Source organism: Bombina bombina, chromosome 1, assembly GCF_027579735.1.
Source record: "Bombina bombina isolate aBomBom1 chromosome 1, aBomBom1.pri, whole genome shotgun sequence".
Classification (NCBI taxonomy): domain Eukaryota; kingdom Metazoa; phylum Chordata; class Amphibia; order Anura; family Bombinatoridae; genus Bombina; species Bombina bombina.
In genome coordinates, this window is record NC_069499.1 from 790807260 (window position 1) to 790823572 (window position 16313).

Consider the following 16313-nt stretch of genomic DNA (forward strand, 5'->3'; position numbering starts at 1 on the left):
TTAGTCCCTGACCGAAGTGCCTCCGGGCAGGAAACGCGTCGGACGTTTCATTCTTAGTGCTCCCTCCCGAGCAAACTTGTACCCAGTAATTTGACTTTAAATAAAGTCCGGTTTTTACTTGCAAACAAGGCGGCTGATGTGTTTTTCCTTGCAGCGGACTCATTACACATTACCTAGGAATTGCTTTTCGAGAGACCTAAGGAGTGGTCTCATCTCCAGGCTGCAAGGAGCCTCGTTACCACCCATGCAGGAACGCACAGAACTTTACAATGGATACAAGGTAAATCTCTTTTTGATTCATAGAGATACCGACAGATTGTAACAGAAATACAAATTCACATCATATACTTTAATTCAGTTCATGAGCATACTGCTGGAGGTGAAACAGAGAATATATATAACATTTACACAGAAGTAAACATAAGCCACGTATACTGCTACATAGTTTGAAGTTTGACTAGAGATATATATAATCATACGGACAAGTGCATAAAAGTTCAAGTGCGTGAAAGTGCGCTTTTTTATTATCCAGTATATATATATATATATATATATATAAAAATAACTCTTGTGTATATACTATATATAGTTGTAGATATAAAATTGTACCCAAATAGCATCAGATATAAAATAAAAATAAAAATATATTATTTTTGAATAAATAGAACATATTTTGCTATGCACAGAACATTTGAATGAGAAATTTTCATGTCGGGTTAGCGCACATGAGAATACGTGATCATGTTTGCACGCGATTTGGGTGTTTTTTTTCCCACTTTTTTTGCTCAAATTGACTTATGGGGGAATAGGTTATTGTGAGCACAATATTGTAAATTCAGCTTTTTGCACTTGTCGGGTTAGCACAAGAGAAACAACTTTTTGCTTTCAACTCGTAATATCAGCGCAACCTGGCACATGCAAAAGTTTACTTCTAGCACAATTAGCACTCTATCGAAAGCACTAAATAGCGTCCACTTGTAATCTGGCTCATAGTATCTATGAGCCAGAAATTTTGTACACTATCTAGACAACACAAAACATTTTGTACAACAAAAATATGCAAAGTTCACAGTTTATTGTGAGTCTTTTGGTGAATATTATAAATAGCAATGCATTGTGTATTCATTGCAAAAGGAATGTTTAGAGGATTGCTCTACATACTGTTTAAGGACATTGAATTACTGTTTCAAGTCAATAAAACAGGTTGCATACTGTATGATAAGACTGCTACTTTTATACTGTATATATATATATATATATATATATATATATATATATATATGTAAAAAGCACAGAGGAAGTCCGCCAAAGTGCAGGTAAAACATCCACCTTTATTGAAAGTATTTAAAGTAGTTAGGATGATACAACATCCACCATCATCAAACAAGGTTACAGGAAACAGTGTAGCCATGGTAGGGCTTACGCGTTTCGGCTAACAAGCTGTAGTCATAGCCTAAACACCCAGGTACAGCCTTTTAAAAGGAATAGGTCAAACCATGATTGGCTAAAATAAAATTTAAAGGAATACTAACAAGAATCCTGTATCTAAATAAATGGCTTAACAGATTATAACAGTAAATCACTCTATATGTACACATTATATTGATGATGAATTTATACACAGTACGTCGAGGACATTACTAAAAAATATGTTTATACACGTGCACTATATAAAATCAATTACAGAAAAGGAATGTGAGCTGGCAGAAACTAGGTTTCTAAATATATATGCTGAAACATATGACATGATGAATAAACGTAATGGTAAGTCAAACGCCAGACGAAAAAGAAACAATTTCACAACATTAAATGTTGCAAAAGGTTTATTGTTGTTACTATTAGTGACAATTGAAAATTTATTTTTCGTCGAGCCTTGAGCCACCATATTGATACAAAATATACATGGATATTTTATTTGATATATATACATATAAAAATAAACATAATGCATATAAAAAAGCAAAAGCAAACCTGTCAAAATATAAAAGGAAAGACATTATAACAGTAAATGATTACAAACAGAGCCCCATAGCTACAAAACGTAACAACGCTGTGAACCTTATATATTGCTGTATTCTAGCTGTTTCTATATGGCATAAATATATAGCAAAACTAACCAGAACAAGGATTAACTGTTTGTTACCATTGCTTAATACAAAGTAGTATGTAGGTGTCATAACTTAGGCAAAAGGTGCAAAAAATATATATGCACCCATGGAAACAAAGATATATTTTTTTTATATATGTTTTTTTAGTTTTTTATATATAGATATATCAGACTCTCACACATTATTAAGGAAAAAAATTGTTTATGACAAAGGTTTTTAAGGCTTGGAGTTTTTACTCCCAATAATTGAGATATGAAGAAAAGAGGGCGCCACATAGGGTGATATCGTTTTGATACAAGAAGCACAAGCGTAGAAAAAAAATTCCCTTACCAGAAGCTGTGGTACTGTTTCTGTGACCAGTAACTATCTCGCCTGCTAGCACTTAAATCAGTGGCTAGTACTGCCAGACGGTCACTCCTAGGATCTTTCATTATAGGTGTCAGCTCATTCCAAGTTTAAAGAATTGAAGGCTTTACAGGGAGTGCAGGAATTATTAGGCAAATGAGTATTTTGACCACCATCATCCTCTTTATGCATGTTTTTCTTACTCCAAGCTGTATAGGCTCGAAAGCCTACTACCAATTAAGCATATTAGGTGATGTGCATCTCTGTAATGAGAAGGGGAGTGGTCTAATGACATCAACACCCTACTATCAGAGTGTGCTTAATTATTAGGCAACTTCCTTTCCTTTGGCAAAATGGGTCAAAAGAAGGACTTGACAGCTCAGAAAAGTAAAAAATAGTGAGAATATCTTGCAGAGGGATGCAGCACTCTTAAAATTGCAAAGCTTCTTGAAGCGTGATCATCGAACAATCAAGCGTTTCATTCAAAATAGTCAACAGGGTCGCAAGAAGCGTGTGGAAAAACTCCAAGGCGCAAATAACTGCCCATGAACTGAGAAAAGTCAAGCGTGCTAGCTGCCAAGATGCCCACTTGCCACCAGTTTGGCCATATTTCAGAGCTGCAACATCACTGAGTGCCCAAAAGCACAAGGTGTTGCAATACTCAAGAGACATGGCCAAGGTAAGAAAGGCTGAAAGACGACCACCACTGAACAAGACACACAAGCTGAAACGTCAAGACTGGGCCAAGAAATATCTCAAGACTGATTTTTCTAAGGTTTTATGGACTGATGAAATGAGAGTGAGTCTTGATGGGCCGAGATGGATGGGCCCGTGGCTGGATTGGTAAAGGGCAGAGAGCTCCAGTCCGACTCAGACGCCAGCAAGTGGAGGTGGAGTACTGGTTTGGCTGGTATCATCAAAAATGAGCTTGTGGGGCCTTTTCAGGTTGAGGATGGAGGTCAAGTCAACCTCCCAGTTCCTACTGCCACTTTCTGGAAAGACACCTTCTTCAAGCAGTGGTACCAGGAAGAAGTCTGCATCCTTCAAGAAAAACATGATTTTCATGCAGGACAATGCTCCATCACACGCGTCCAAGTACTCCACAGCGTGGCTGGCAAGAAAGGGTATAAAAGAAAGAAAATCTAATGACATGGCCTCCTTGTTCACCTGATCTGAAACCCCATGAGAACCTGTGGTCCATCATCAAATGTGAGATTTACAAGGAGGGAAAACAGTACACCTCTCTGACAGTGTCTGGAGGGCTGTGGTTGCTGCTGCACGCAATGTTGATGGTGAACAGATCAAAACACTGACAGAATCCATGGATGGCAGGCTTTTGAGTGTCCTTGCAAAGAAAAGTGGCTATATTGTCACTGATTTGTTTTTGTTTTGTTTTTGAATGTCAGAAATGTATATTTGTGAATGCTGAGATGTTATATCGGTTTCACTGGTAAAAATAAATAATTGAAATTGGTATATATTTGTTTTTTGTTAAGTTGACTAATAATTATGCACAGTAATAGTCACTGCACACACAGATATCCCCCTAAATAGCTATAACTAAAAACAAACTAAAAACTACTTCCAAAACTATTCAGCTTTGATATTAATGAGTTTTTTGGGTTCATTGAGAACTTTGGTTGTTGTTGAATAATAAAATTAATCCTCAAAAATACAACTTGCCTAATAATTCTGCACTCCCTGTATAATGTACGCGTTTTTCGACCTCCAGGATCGTTTCATCAGATATAAAAGCGATTATTCGCTTTTATAATCTGATGAAACGACCCTTGTAGGTCGAGAAAACGCGTCATAATAAAGCCTCTCATTCTTTTTAAACTTGAAGTTGTCCATTACCTTTTATCCTGTGCTACCACACAAGATTTTAAATATTCCACTCATTTCCTTCAACGGCACCACGGAAGGTATTCAAGTGAGCTGACACCTATAAAGGAAAGATCCTAGGAGTGACCGTCTGGCAGTGTACTAGCCACTGATTTATAATTTCTTATACTTTTCACAAACACCTCCTTTTCCAACAGCGCGCCTTTACATCCCCTTCTGAGATATCACACTACTCCCAATAATTGACTAGGTCGTTATTCACAAATTCAAGCCTTAATGGCAGTCAAGTTTTTAGCTTAAAAGATCCAAAACCATCTCTCTCTTGCCAAGTAGACCGCTCCCTATCACCCCCTCTCTTGGGTTTGTGAACCTGTTCAATAATGTTCCACCTGAAAGAAGAGAGATGTTTGTCATGACAGCATACAAATGCTGAACAATAGGAGCACAAGAAGTCCGAACATTAATTGATGAGAAATGTTTAGGTATCCGTGAACGAACATCACGTGTCGTTAATCCTACATATTGCAAATTGCACTGCCACACATGTAATACGATAAACTACATAGCAGCCATGTGCAATTTAAACATCCAAAATTTCAAAGAATTCCCTTGTAACCATAAACTGGAAATTGTCTGTGATGAGCATTTTATCACAGGGCTAACATTTTTTATGTCCACAATGAAATATCCCATTGTGAACTAGCCATGAGCTCTGCCTATTTGAAATCTGAGGCAATTTGAAGGAGAAACCTTATTACCTATCGATTTACTAAGTTGGTAGGAACATCTGATGCCTGTTTAACAAACATCTACAAGCCTATCATCAGAAGATAATGTTTTGAAGTGCTTACATACTATCTTACAGATCTCATATAGTGTACTGTAACTGGTAACAAATGTTACCCCTTTATAAGTTTTATCACTTCTAATGGAATCCTTCAAAAAATGTTCTTTTCCTACACATTCAACCTCATTTTTGGCTTTGGCTATATCAGCTTTATTATAGCCTCTTTCTTTTAATCTTCCAGTTAGCAAACTAGCTTCCTGTTTATATGTGATCATGTTAGAACAATTTCGCCTAATTCTTACAAATTAACCTTTAGCTATGGCATAAGGGACATGCCTACGGTGGCAGCTCTTTGCATGGTGTAACATATTACCCGCAATCGGTTTGCAATAAACCTTAAAGGCTAGAGTACCATCTGCCTGTCCAACCAATGTCACATCTAAATAATTAATACATATATGGTTGAACTCAAAAGTGAACTTTAATCCAACCATATTGTGGTTCAACCAAGTCAAAAATTCTCTGGCCAATATTTCTCCCCATGCCATATCAAAAGCAGATCGTCAATAAATCTTTTGTACTGGGAAATGTATTGCCTATAGGGATTACTATCTGCATAGATGTGGGTGAGCTCCCACCAACCCATATAGGTTTGTGTATGAGGGGGCAAATTTCGCCCCCATAGCTGTATCAACTGCTGCAGTTGTGGCGTGAGAGCAAGGAAACCCCAGGACTTGTTGTGTGACGTCACTGTCCTGAACAAGTGGAATGCCACATTGGAAGCGGAGCAGTGGATAGACCCGGTGTTCGAGTGAGAGACGGAGCTGATGGTAGATTGAGCCCACAGCTGTTGTATGAGTCTCCTCATCCCAGATGGAAGGTCCCTGCCTTACAGTTCCTTGAAAGTGAGCTTTCGACAGAGTCACAAGATGTATTTGTGAGCTAGCAATTATGGAGTGTCTTTTTAGCACATAGACTTAATACGTAAGTGTCAAGTCCTGGCTACGTTTTTTATATGGTTTGCATTTACACATGAACTGTGCAGTTTGTTTACTGAAAGACACAAGCTCAAATCTTTTGAATTATGTTATGGGTAAAGTCAGATAATGGGTAATTCTAGGATTACCTGGATAAAATGGACATTACCCAAGTGGCTGTGGGAAAACCCTGATGTAACATAAGTTCCCTCAGAGTGTTCAAGTCACATCAAACATATATAAGATGTACTGTAATTATTATTATCGGTTATTTGTAAAGCACCAAAAGAATCCGCAGTGCTATAAACATAGGCGGAATAAAAGGAAACATTTATAGGGATCAGACGTGTAAGAGGGCCCTGCCAAGAGTCACACTGTTGTAGTCAGCTCTAAAGAAGTGATCTACAAACAGCATGGCTCTTAGGCTTACATGCTAAGGGGGGTTCAAGGGAATAGCAATCAAGGAGAGGAAAATGGTATAAAGAAAGGTTAGTGTAGGTTGTATGCATCCCCTGAACAGTAGAGTTCTTTAGGAGAGCATTTGAAGTTTTCAAAACTAGGGAGAGTCTTGTGGTGTGTGGCAGAGTGTTCCACAAGATGGGAACCAGTCTGGAGACAGTCCCTGTAAGTGGGAGGGTGAAGATGGTAACAAGAGAGGAGGAGAGTAGGAGGTCATGAGCAGAGCGAAGGGGATGGGAGGGAGAGTATCTGGAGAATGGAAGTATGTTGAGCACTGATTTCATTTATGATGGAGTCGATTTTGTTATTGAAGTGGATGGCAAAGTCTTTAGCTGACAGAGAAGTTGTATTAGGGGGGTGGGTGTAGAAGAGTATTGAAAAGTGGAGAAACAGAAGTTTTGGGTTTGAAGAAAGAGTAGAGATAAGAGTAGAGAAGTAATAATGCTTATAGAGATTAAGGGGCAGAATAGTAGGGAGTTCAAAATTAACTTGTAATGAAGGAAATCAACTGAACTCAGAGATAATCCTCCCAGTGCCCACTCAGCAGTATTGGGAACATCTGCATAGGTATCGTGGTCAGAGGAGTATGGCCAGGGGCTGAGGATGCTATGTGTTAATTTCTGAACAATGGTAAGAGGGGTCAGATTGTCAAGGACCAATGTAAGGGTTGAAATATAGTGGCAGATAGATTGGTCAGGGCAGGAGAAGGAGGAGATGGATAAGAGGAGAGGTTCAAGGCAATTAGCAAGCTGTTGCTGATCTAAGGACATAATGCTTCTGTGAAGTTTGGTGTGAGGAGTAGAAGGACGGAGAGTTGTAGGGAGGGATGAGATGTTGCAAGTTAGGAAATGGTGATCAGAAAGAGGCAAAGGAGAGTTTGTGAAGTTTGATATAGTGCATCAATAGCTAAAGATCAGTCAAGGGAGTGACCATCTTTGTGACTGGGAGAGTCAATCCATTGTGACAAACCAAAAGAGGAAGTGAGTTGCAGAAGTTGTTTTGCAGAGGAGGCAGTGGGATTGTCAAGAGGGATGTTGAAATTGCCAAGAATGAGGGTAGGGGTGTCTGAGGAAAGGAAATAAGGTATCCAGGCAGCCAAGTGATCTAGAAATTGAGTTGAGGAGCCAGGGGGTCAGTATATGACTGCAACACGTATAGAGAGGGGAGAGACTGAGCAAATTATGTGGGTTTCGAATGAGGGAAATGTGAGGGAAGAGATGGGATGTATTTGTTGGAAGGTGCAACAAGAGGAAAGTAAAATACCTACGCCATGTGAAAAAGCAGCAGTGGATGCTGTGCCTAAGGGAGGGAGCCAGGTTTCTGTTAGAGCCAGAAGGTTGAGGGAGCCAGTGATAAAGAGGTAATGTATAGACGTGAGCTCTTTGCAAACAGAGCAAGAGTTCCAGAGTACACAAGTGAAAGGGATAGTGGCTTTAGATGCAAGAGGAATGTGAGTAAGGTTACCAGAGTTTTGTTTTCTGAGTCTATGGAACAGTACACATGGATGTACATGGCTAGGAAGTTGTTGGGCACGGGGATTAGGCGAGATGTAACCAGCAGCTAGTATAAACAAGAGGGAGAGTGACATGAGATGAGATACAGATTTACATTAATGAGACGAGGTGCAGGGGGAGAGAGAGAGTGTTTAGGAATAGATAATGTTCATGAGTACAAAAGTAATGTGAGTTTAAGAGAGATGGACTAATGAACAGTGCAAGTGGTGAGGAATAATTGAGTAGTTTGATATAGAGGCAAGAGGTAGCAAAAAGGAATATAAAGATACTGAGCATTTTTACAAAAGTGGGAACCAATTAAACATATAAAACACTGTATTACATGCCCTTGAGATTTCTGGGGGAGGAGCATATGTGGAAGGTAAGGTGAAACACCTGCTCTATGTCTCCCAGTGAGCTGTTGGTGGAGGATTTTCACGCCGGAAAAACCCAGACCTTGGATGGCTTGCTTAGTTCCCTACTACCACTACCGGACCCTATTAGTGCCATACCAATGCACTATACTGTTTAACACAGTTTTTGAAAAGAACTGACTGTTTGTCATCTATACTGCTCCATATCAGTCTTTTTCTCCTTACTCAAGCATCATAACAGAGTTATAATTCCAGGTGCAAAAACTGTCAGAACAAGAATATTCCTTCCCTCGTCCCACGGGTGCTGTGTGAGGGGTGATATGCTTCACCGCACTGGTTAACAACTAGAAAATGGAGGGAATAAAAAAAAAAAACTATCTGACGGTATCCTTGCCTGAGATCACACAGAGGGGAGTTTGGCTCTTATCACGTATGGGGTTCCTGGCTCGGTGCATCGCAATCAGTTGCTGACATCACTTGACCCGGGGGGGTTCCGGCAGGACAATTGCCTTTACCTGTGACTGGCTGTGCCTTCTGTGGAAGCCCTGTGGTGAGCTGTAGAGGTGCATTTCTTTTTTACATCTTTACCTCCCCCTCGCTTACCTGGCTGCGACCCCATCTGGTCGGAGATTGCAGTTCCAGTCTGGTCCTGAGTGGTGCTTCCTTCCCCCTCCCACCGGTGTTGCGTGAGGGGGCTCGTCTTGGAGTTTGACACACTTGGATCTTGAAGCATCGACGGAAGCGACCTCTGGACAACTGGCGTTTGTCTGTGCCAATGATCCCTGCTCTATGCTTGCTGCAGGGGATCTGCTGAGGTGGCTTCTTTTTCTGTCTCCCTCCCTTGTGAGAGCGGGGGAGCTTGTTTGAGGTACGGTTGTGGCCCGGCTTGGTCGCAGACGCAATTGCCGTGGTTGGTGCCTCCGTAAGGATTGCAGAAGCTGGCTATGATTACTCACCCCCTTTCACCGATGTTGCAATAGGGGTTTTTTGTCGGCTGCCGAGGGTGAAGCTTCTCTCTGCGGGCCAAATCTGAAATGTCTTTTGGGATGATATTGGACACGGTTGTTTATTGTGTTCTAGAGTGGAATATCTCCTCTATTTCCCTTTGTTGACTCTGGGACCGTGGGGAGTCATTAAGCACTGGAACTGACACATTACAGGGACACTTATTTTCAAGATAATATATATATTTTTCTTGAGTCTCCATGGTATTTTTTCTTTTTAAGGTGCCTCTAATAATGAATAAGTAGCCATTATAGAAGGGAAAGGCAATTGTACATAACATCTCATAAGTGTCTAGGTGTGCAACTGCACAATATATCTGTATAACATTTGAGTTGTTATTGGAGTAACTTTCGCCTAGATTTAGAGTTTGGCATTAGCCGTCAAAAGCAGCGTTAAGGGGTCCTAACGCTGCTTTTTGCCGCCCGCTGGTATTTAGAGTCAGGCAGGAAAGGGTCTAACACTCACTTCCCTACCGCGATTCCAGGCTACTGCAGATCCCCTTAAACTCCAATTGCGTATCCTATCTTTTCATATGGGATCTGCCTACGCCGGTATTTGGAGTCTTGGGAGAAGTGAGCGGTAGACCCTCTACCGACAAGACTCCTAACGCAAAAAAAAGTCAGTAGTTAAGAGCTTTATGAGCTAACGCCGGAATATAAAGCTCTTAACTACTGTGCTCTAAAGTACACTAACACCCATAAACTACCTATGTACCCCTAAACCGAGGCCCCCCACATCGCCGCCACTCTAATAAAAATTTTTAACCCCTATACTGCCGACCTGACATCGCCGCCACCTACGTTATACTTATGAACCCCTAATCTGCTGCCCCTAACATCGCCGACCCCTATATTATATTTATTAACCCCTAATCTGCCCCCTCAATGTCGCCGCTACCTAACTACACTTAATAACCCCTAATCTGCCGACCGTACCTTTCCGACACTATAATAAATGTATTAACCCAAAAACCGCCACACATCCCGCCTCGCAAACAACTAATAACTCGTATTATCCCATAATCTGCCCTCCCCTAACAACGCCGCCACCTACCCTACAATTAATACACCCCTAACTCCTGCCCCCACCGTTGCCGCTACTCTAATAAAGTTATATAACCCCTAAACATAACTCCTAACCCTACCCCCCCTAACATAAATTAATTTATATTTAACACAAAATAAAATTCCTAAAATACACTAAATTATTCCTATTAAACTACAGGGAGTGCAGAATTAATAGGCAATGAGAATTTTGACACATCATCCTCTTACTGCAAGTTTGTCTTACTCCAAGCTGTAACGGCTCGAAAGCCTACTACCAATTAAGCATATTTGCATATGTGCATGATGTGCATCTCTGTAATGAGAAGGGGTGTGGTCTAATGACATCAACACCCTATATCAGGTGTGCATAATTATTAGGCAACTTCCTTTCCTTTGGCAAAATGGGTCAAAAGAAGGACTTGACAGGCTCAGAAAAGTCAAAAATAGTGAGATATCTTGCAGAGGGATGCAGCACTCTTAAAATTGCAAAGCTTCTGAAGCGTGATCCATCGAACAATCAAGCGTTTCATTCAAAATAGATCAACAGGGTCGCAAGAGTGTGTGGAAAAACCAAGGCGCAAAATAATGCCCATGAACTGAGAAACAGTCAAGCGTGCAGCTGCCAAGATGCCACTTGCCACCAGTTTGGCCAACATCACTGGAGTGCCCAAAAGCACAAGGTGTGCCACTACTCAGAGACATGGCCAAGGTAAGAAAGGCTGAAAGACGACCACCACTGAACAAGACACACAAGCTGAAACGTCAAGACAGGGCAAGAAATATCTCAAGACTGATTTTTCTAAGGTTTTATGGACTGATGAAATGAGAGTGGAGTCTTGATGGGCCAGATGGATGGGCCCGTGGCTGGATTGGTAAAGGGCAGAGAGCTCCAGTCTGACTCAGACGCCAGCAAGGTGGAGGTGGAGTACTGGTTTGGGTGGTATCATCAAAGATGAGCTTGTGGGGCCCTTTTCGGGTTGAGGATGGAAGTCAAGCTCAACTCCCAGTTCCTACTGCCAGTTTCTGGAGACACCTTCTTCAAGCAGTGGTACAGGAAGAAGTCTGCATCCTTCAAGAAAAACATGATTTTCATGCAGGACAATGCTCCATCACACGCGTCCAAGTACTCCACAGTGTGGCTGGCAAGAAAGGGTATAAAGAAGAAAATCTAATGACATGGCTCCTTGTTCACCTGATCTGAACCCCATTGAGAACCTGTGGTCCATCATCAAATGTGAGATTTATCAAGGAGGGAAACACAGTACACCTCTCTGAACAGTGTCTGGGAGGCTGTGGTTGCTGCTGCACGCATGTTGATGGTGAACAGATCCCAAACACTGACAGAATCCATGGATGGCAGGCTTTTGAGTGTCCTTGCAAAGAAAGGTGGCTATAATGGTCACTTATTTGTTTTTGTTTTGTTTTTGAATGTCAGAAATGTATATTTGTGAATGTTGAGATGTTAAATTGGTTTCACTGGTAAAATAAATAATTGAAATGGGTATATATTTGTTTTTTGTTAAGTTGGCCCTAATAATTATGCACAGTAATAGTCACCTGCACACACAGATATCCCCCTCAAATAGCTATAACTAAAAACAAACTAAAAACTACTTCCAGTTTTGATTATTGATATTGATACATTGAGAACATGGTTATTGTTCAATAATAAATTAATCCTCAAAAAATACAACTTGCCTAATAATTCTGCACTCCCTGTAAACTATTTACCCTATAAATTAAACCCTAATATAGCTACAATATAATTAATAATTAACCTTTGTAGTTATTTTAGGATTTATATTTATTTTACAGGCAACTTTGTATTTATTTTAACTAGGTACAATAGCTATTAAATAGTTATTAACTATTTAATAGCTACCTAGTTAAAATAAGTACAAAATTACCTGTAAATAAATCCTAACCTAAATTACAATTAAACCTAACACTACACTATCATTAAATTAATTAAATAAAATTAGCTACCAATACCTACAATAAATGCAATTAAATAAACTAAAACTAAATGACAAAACCCCCCCCACTAAATTACAGAAAATAAAAAAAATATTACAAGAATTTTAAATTATTACACCTAATCTAAGCCCCCTAATAAAATAAAATAACAAAATAAATAATAAAAGTCCCTACCCTATTCTACATTACAAAGTAATCAGCTCTTTTTACCAGCCCTTAAAAGGCTTTTTGCGGGGCATGCCCCAAAGTAATCAGCTCTTTTGCCTGTAAAAAAAAATACAAACCCCCCCAACAATTAAAACCCCACCACCCACATATCCCATACTCTAACCCACCAAACCCCCCTTAAATAAACCTAACACTACCCCCCTGATGATCTCCCTACCTTGAGTTGTCTTCACCCAGCCGGGCGAAGTCTTCATCCGATGGGGCAGAAGAGGACATCCGGACGGCAGACATCTTCATCCAAGCGGCATCTTCCTATCTTCATCCCATGCGGAGCAGAGCCATCTTCCTTCCCAGCCGATGGGATCCATCCTCTTCAAACCGATGCCTACTCGCCGAATAGAGGTTCCTTTAAATGACGTCATCCAAGATGGCGTCCCTCGAATTTCCTATTGGCTAATAGGTTCTATCAGCCAATCGGAATTAAGGTAGGAAAAATCTGATTGGCTGATTCAATCACGCCAATCAGATTGAGCTCACATTTCTATTGGCTTTTCGATCAGCCAATCGAATGTGAGCTCAATCTGATTGGCTGATTGGATCAGCCCATTGGATTGAACTTGGATCTGATTGGCTGATTGAATCAGCCAATCAGATTTTTTCCCTACCTAATTCCCAATTGGCTGATAGAATACTATCAGCCAATTGGAATTCCAATCAGCCAATTGGAAATCCGAGTTTTTTTATTTTATTAGGGGATTAGATTAGGTGTAATTAGTTTAAAATTCTTGTAATTTTTTTTTATTTTCTGTAATTTAGTGGGGGGGGGTTGTAATTTAGTTTAGTTTATTTAATTGTATTTAAACTGTAGGTATGGTAGCTAATTATTTCAATAATTTAATGCATAGTGTAGTGTTTAATTGTAATTTAGGTTAGGATTTATTTTACAGGTAATTTTGTAATTATTTTAACTAGGTAGCTATTAAATAGTTAATAACTATTTAAATAGCTATTGTACTAGTTAAAATAAATACAAAGTTGCCTGTAAAATAAATATAAATCCTAAAATAGCTACAATGTAAATATTCGTTATATTGTAGCTTAATTAGGGTTTATTTTACAGGTAAGTATTTAGTTTTAAATAGGAATACTTTAGTTAATAAGAGTTAATTTATTTTGTTAGATTAAAATTATATTTCACTTAGGGGGTGTTAGGGTTAGACTTAGCTTTAGGGGTTAATACATTTATTATAGTAGTGGCAAGGTCCGGTCGGCAGGGGTTAATACTTGAAGTTAGGTGGCGGCGACGTTGGGGGGGGGGGGAAGATTAGGGGTTAATACTATTTATTCTAGTGTTTGCGAGGCGGGAGTGCACCGGTTTAGGGGTTAATACATTTATTATAGTGGCGGCGAGGTCCGGTCGGCAGATTAGGGGTTAATAAGTGTAGGTAAGGTAGCGGCGACGTTGGGGGAGGCAGATTAGGGGGTAATAAATAAAAATAATATAGGTGTCGGCGATGTTGGGGGCAGCAGATTAGGGGTTCATAGGGATAATGTAGGTGGCGGTGGTGTACGGAGTGGCAGATTAGGGGTTAATAGTATAATGCAGGTGATAGCGGGGGCAGCAGATTAGAGGTTAATAAGTGTAAGGTTAGGGGTGTTTAGACTCGAGGTTCATGTTAGGGTGTTAGGTGCAGACTTAGAAAGTGTTTCCCCATAGGAAATAATGGGGCTGCGTTGGGAGCTTAACGCTGCTTTTTTGCAGGTGTTAGTTTTTTTTTCAGTCCAAACTGCCCCATTTTTTCCTATGGGGGAATCGTGCACAAGCATGTTTTGCCAGCTTACCGATACCGTAAGCAACGCTGGTATTGAGGGTTGAAGCGGAGCTAAGTTAGGCTCAATGGCTCCCCTTTTTTGGAGCCTAACGCCAGCCCTTTAGACAACTCCTAAATATTAGCGTTGTTTGGAAGCAGCGGTAGGAAAAAAAGCTGCGTTAGCTACGCGGGTCTTTACTGACAAAACTCTAAATCTAGGCCTTAGTCTTTTTAGCATACGTTCTAATATCCTAATCGTTTTATTAAACATAAAGAAATTATATTTTTTTTTAGGACAAAAACCAATATCTTGAGTTAAACCAGGGTATTAAAATGTGTTAATTGAATGTAACCCCTCCTCCCCTAGGCTATTTAAAAACTCACAGTACTTGTTCTCTTATACAATAATCACTAAAAGAGAAGGGAAGGAAAAGTGCAAATCTTAACTATTGCAAAATATTACTCTGTGTTATTATTGGTACAACAAATCAATTCTTTTTTAGGGGGGGTACAATGTATCAATGAAACAATACTATATTATGTTTTCACCCTGTACTGATATAACTTCTTATTCCAAGCTGAGTTTGCCATATTTAGTTTGTCTTAGGTGACAATATTAACATTTAGCTAAGTAAGCTAAGTGTTTATATAATATAGCACTTGGGTAAAAACAAAGTGTAAGCAAATTTTTTAGAAATATCAAGTATAGTTAACCTTGCTTAATATCTAGTACCTGTGGAGAAACAGGTTCAACCTTGAAGCATATAATTCGCTACCTCACTAAATATAATTGAAATAGAAATTAGTTAATTCAGTAAATTTAGCCGGCTGGGCCTAAAATATTCTTATTGAAAAGTGGTGTTATACAACATAGCTGGTAGAAACAATAAGCATAAGGAATTGGTAAATCTTAGCACATAATGAGCAGCATGTCTAGCTTAATAGCACACACATTGTCACCTTATTAAATATTAATGAAATAGAACCAGTTAATATAGCAATATAGTTGTTCTGGGTTCAAAGTACTCCTATCAAAAATTATTTTTTTAGAATATTCTATATTTTTACTAAAAGGTATAAGAAAATAGAGAGAGGGTCTATCCTTGCCTAGGACGTGACATCCAAGTATAAAAGGGCTTTTTGATATTCACACCCGCTGGGGTGGTGCTAAAAAACACTATTACATAATAATGGGCATGGGTTAATAGCTCTTTTTCTTGAATATAATTCCTATGACTAACCTAAGCAGGAAGGTAGATATACTAATTCAATCAAAAGTGCAGGCATACATAATTATGTTTAAATTAGATAATCACTAATTAAGTCTAGTTTATTAATGTCTTTTCTCTCCTGTTAGAGCTAGATATCTTAGTGGTTGCAAAGATGTGTTCTAAAATAGAAAACTTTTAGACTTAAAAAGCTGGATGTCTAAATATCAGAACTTTAGCGAAGGGTGAATTTATAGGTCTGCGTTGTTAAAGGGGGGCCTTTTCTTTTTGTTTTCTTAAAATAATAATAGCTGCTTTGTTTAGTGATAAAGTGGAGGCTGAATTGTTATTTACAACAAATAAATTTTGCTCCCTCTGTTTAGTTGGTTCCTATTTACTAGGTTACCTAGTCTTGCAAAAATGAGCATAAGATTGGTTGTTAGTTAAAGGTTGATCAGAAAACAAGTTAACTGTATCAAGTGTATACCCAAAATAGAAGATATTTTTTACAATCTGTCTAATGAGGGTTCCAGGGAGGAGATAGGGGGTCTTAAATCAGAGTTACTTACCCTTAAATTCTTTTTTTCACTGAATTACTCCACTGTTCACTGTAAATCACTTTTAACACGTAATCATCTCACTTAACTACCTCCCCCTTTTTTTCTTCTTTCTCAATCCCTTCACGAGAAATTAGGGAATCACCCCTTAAT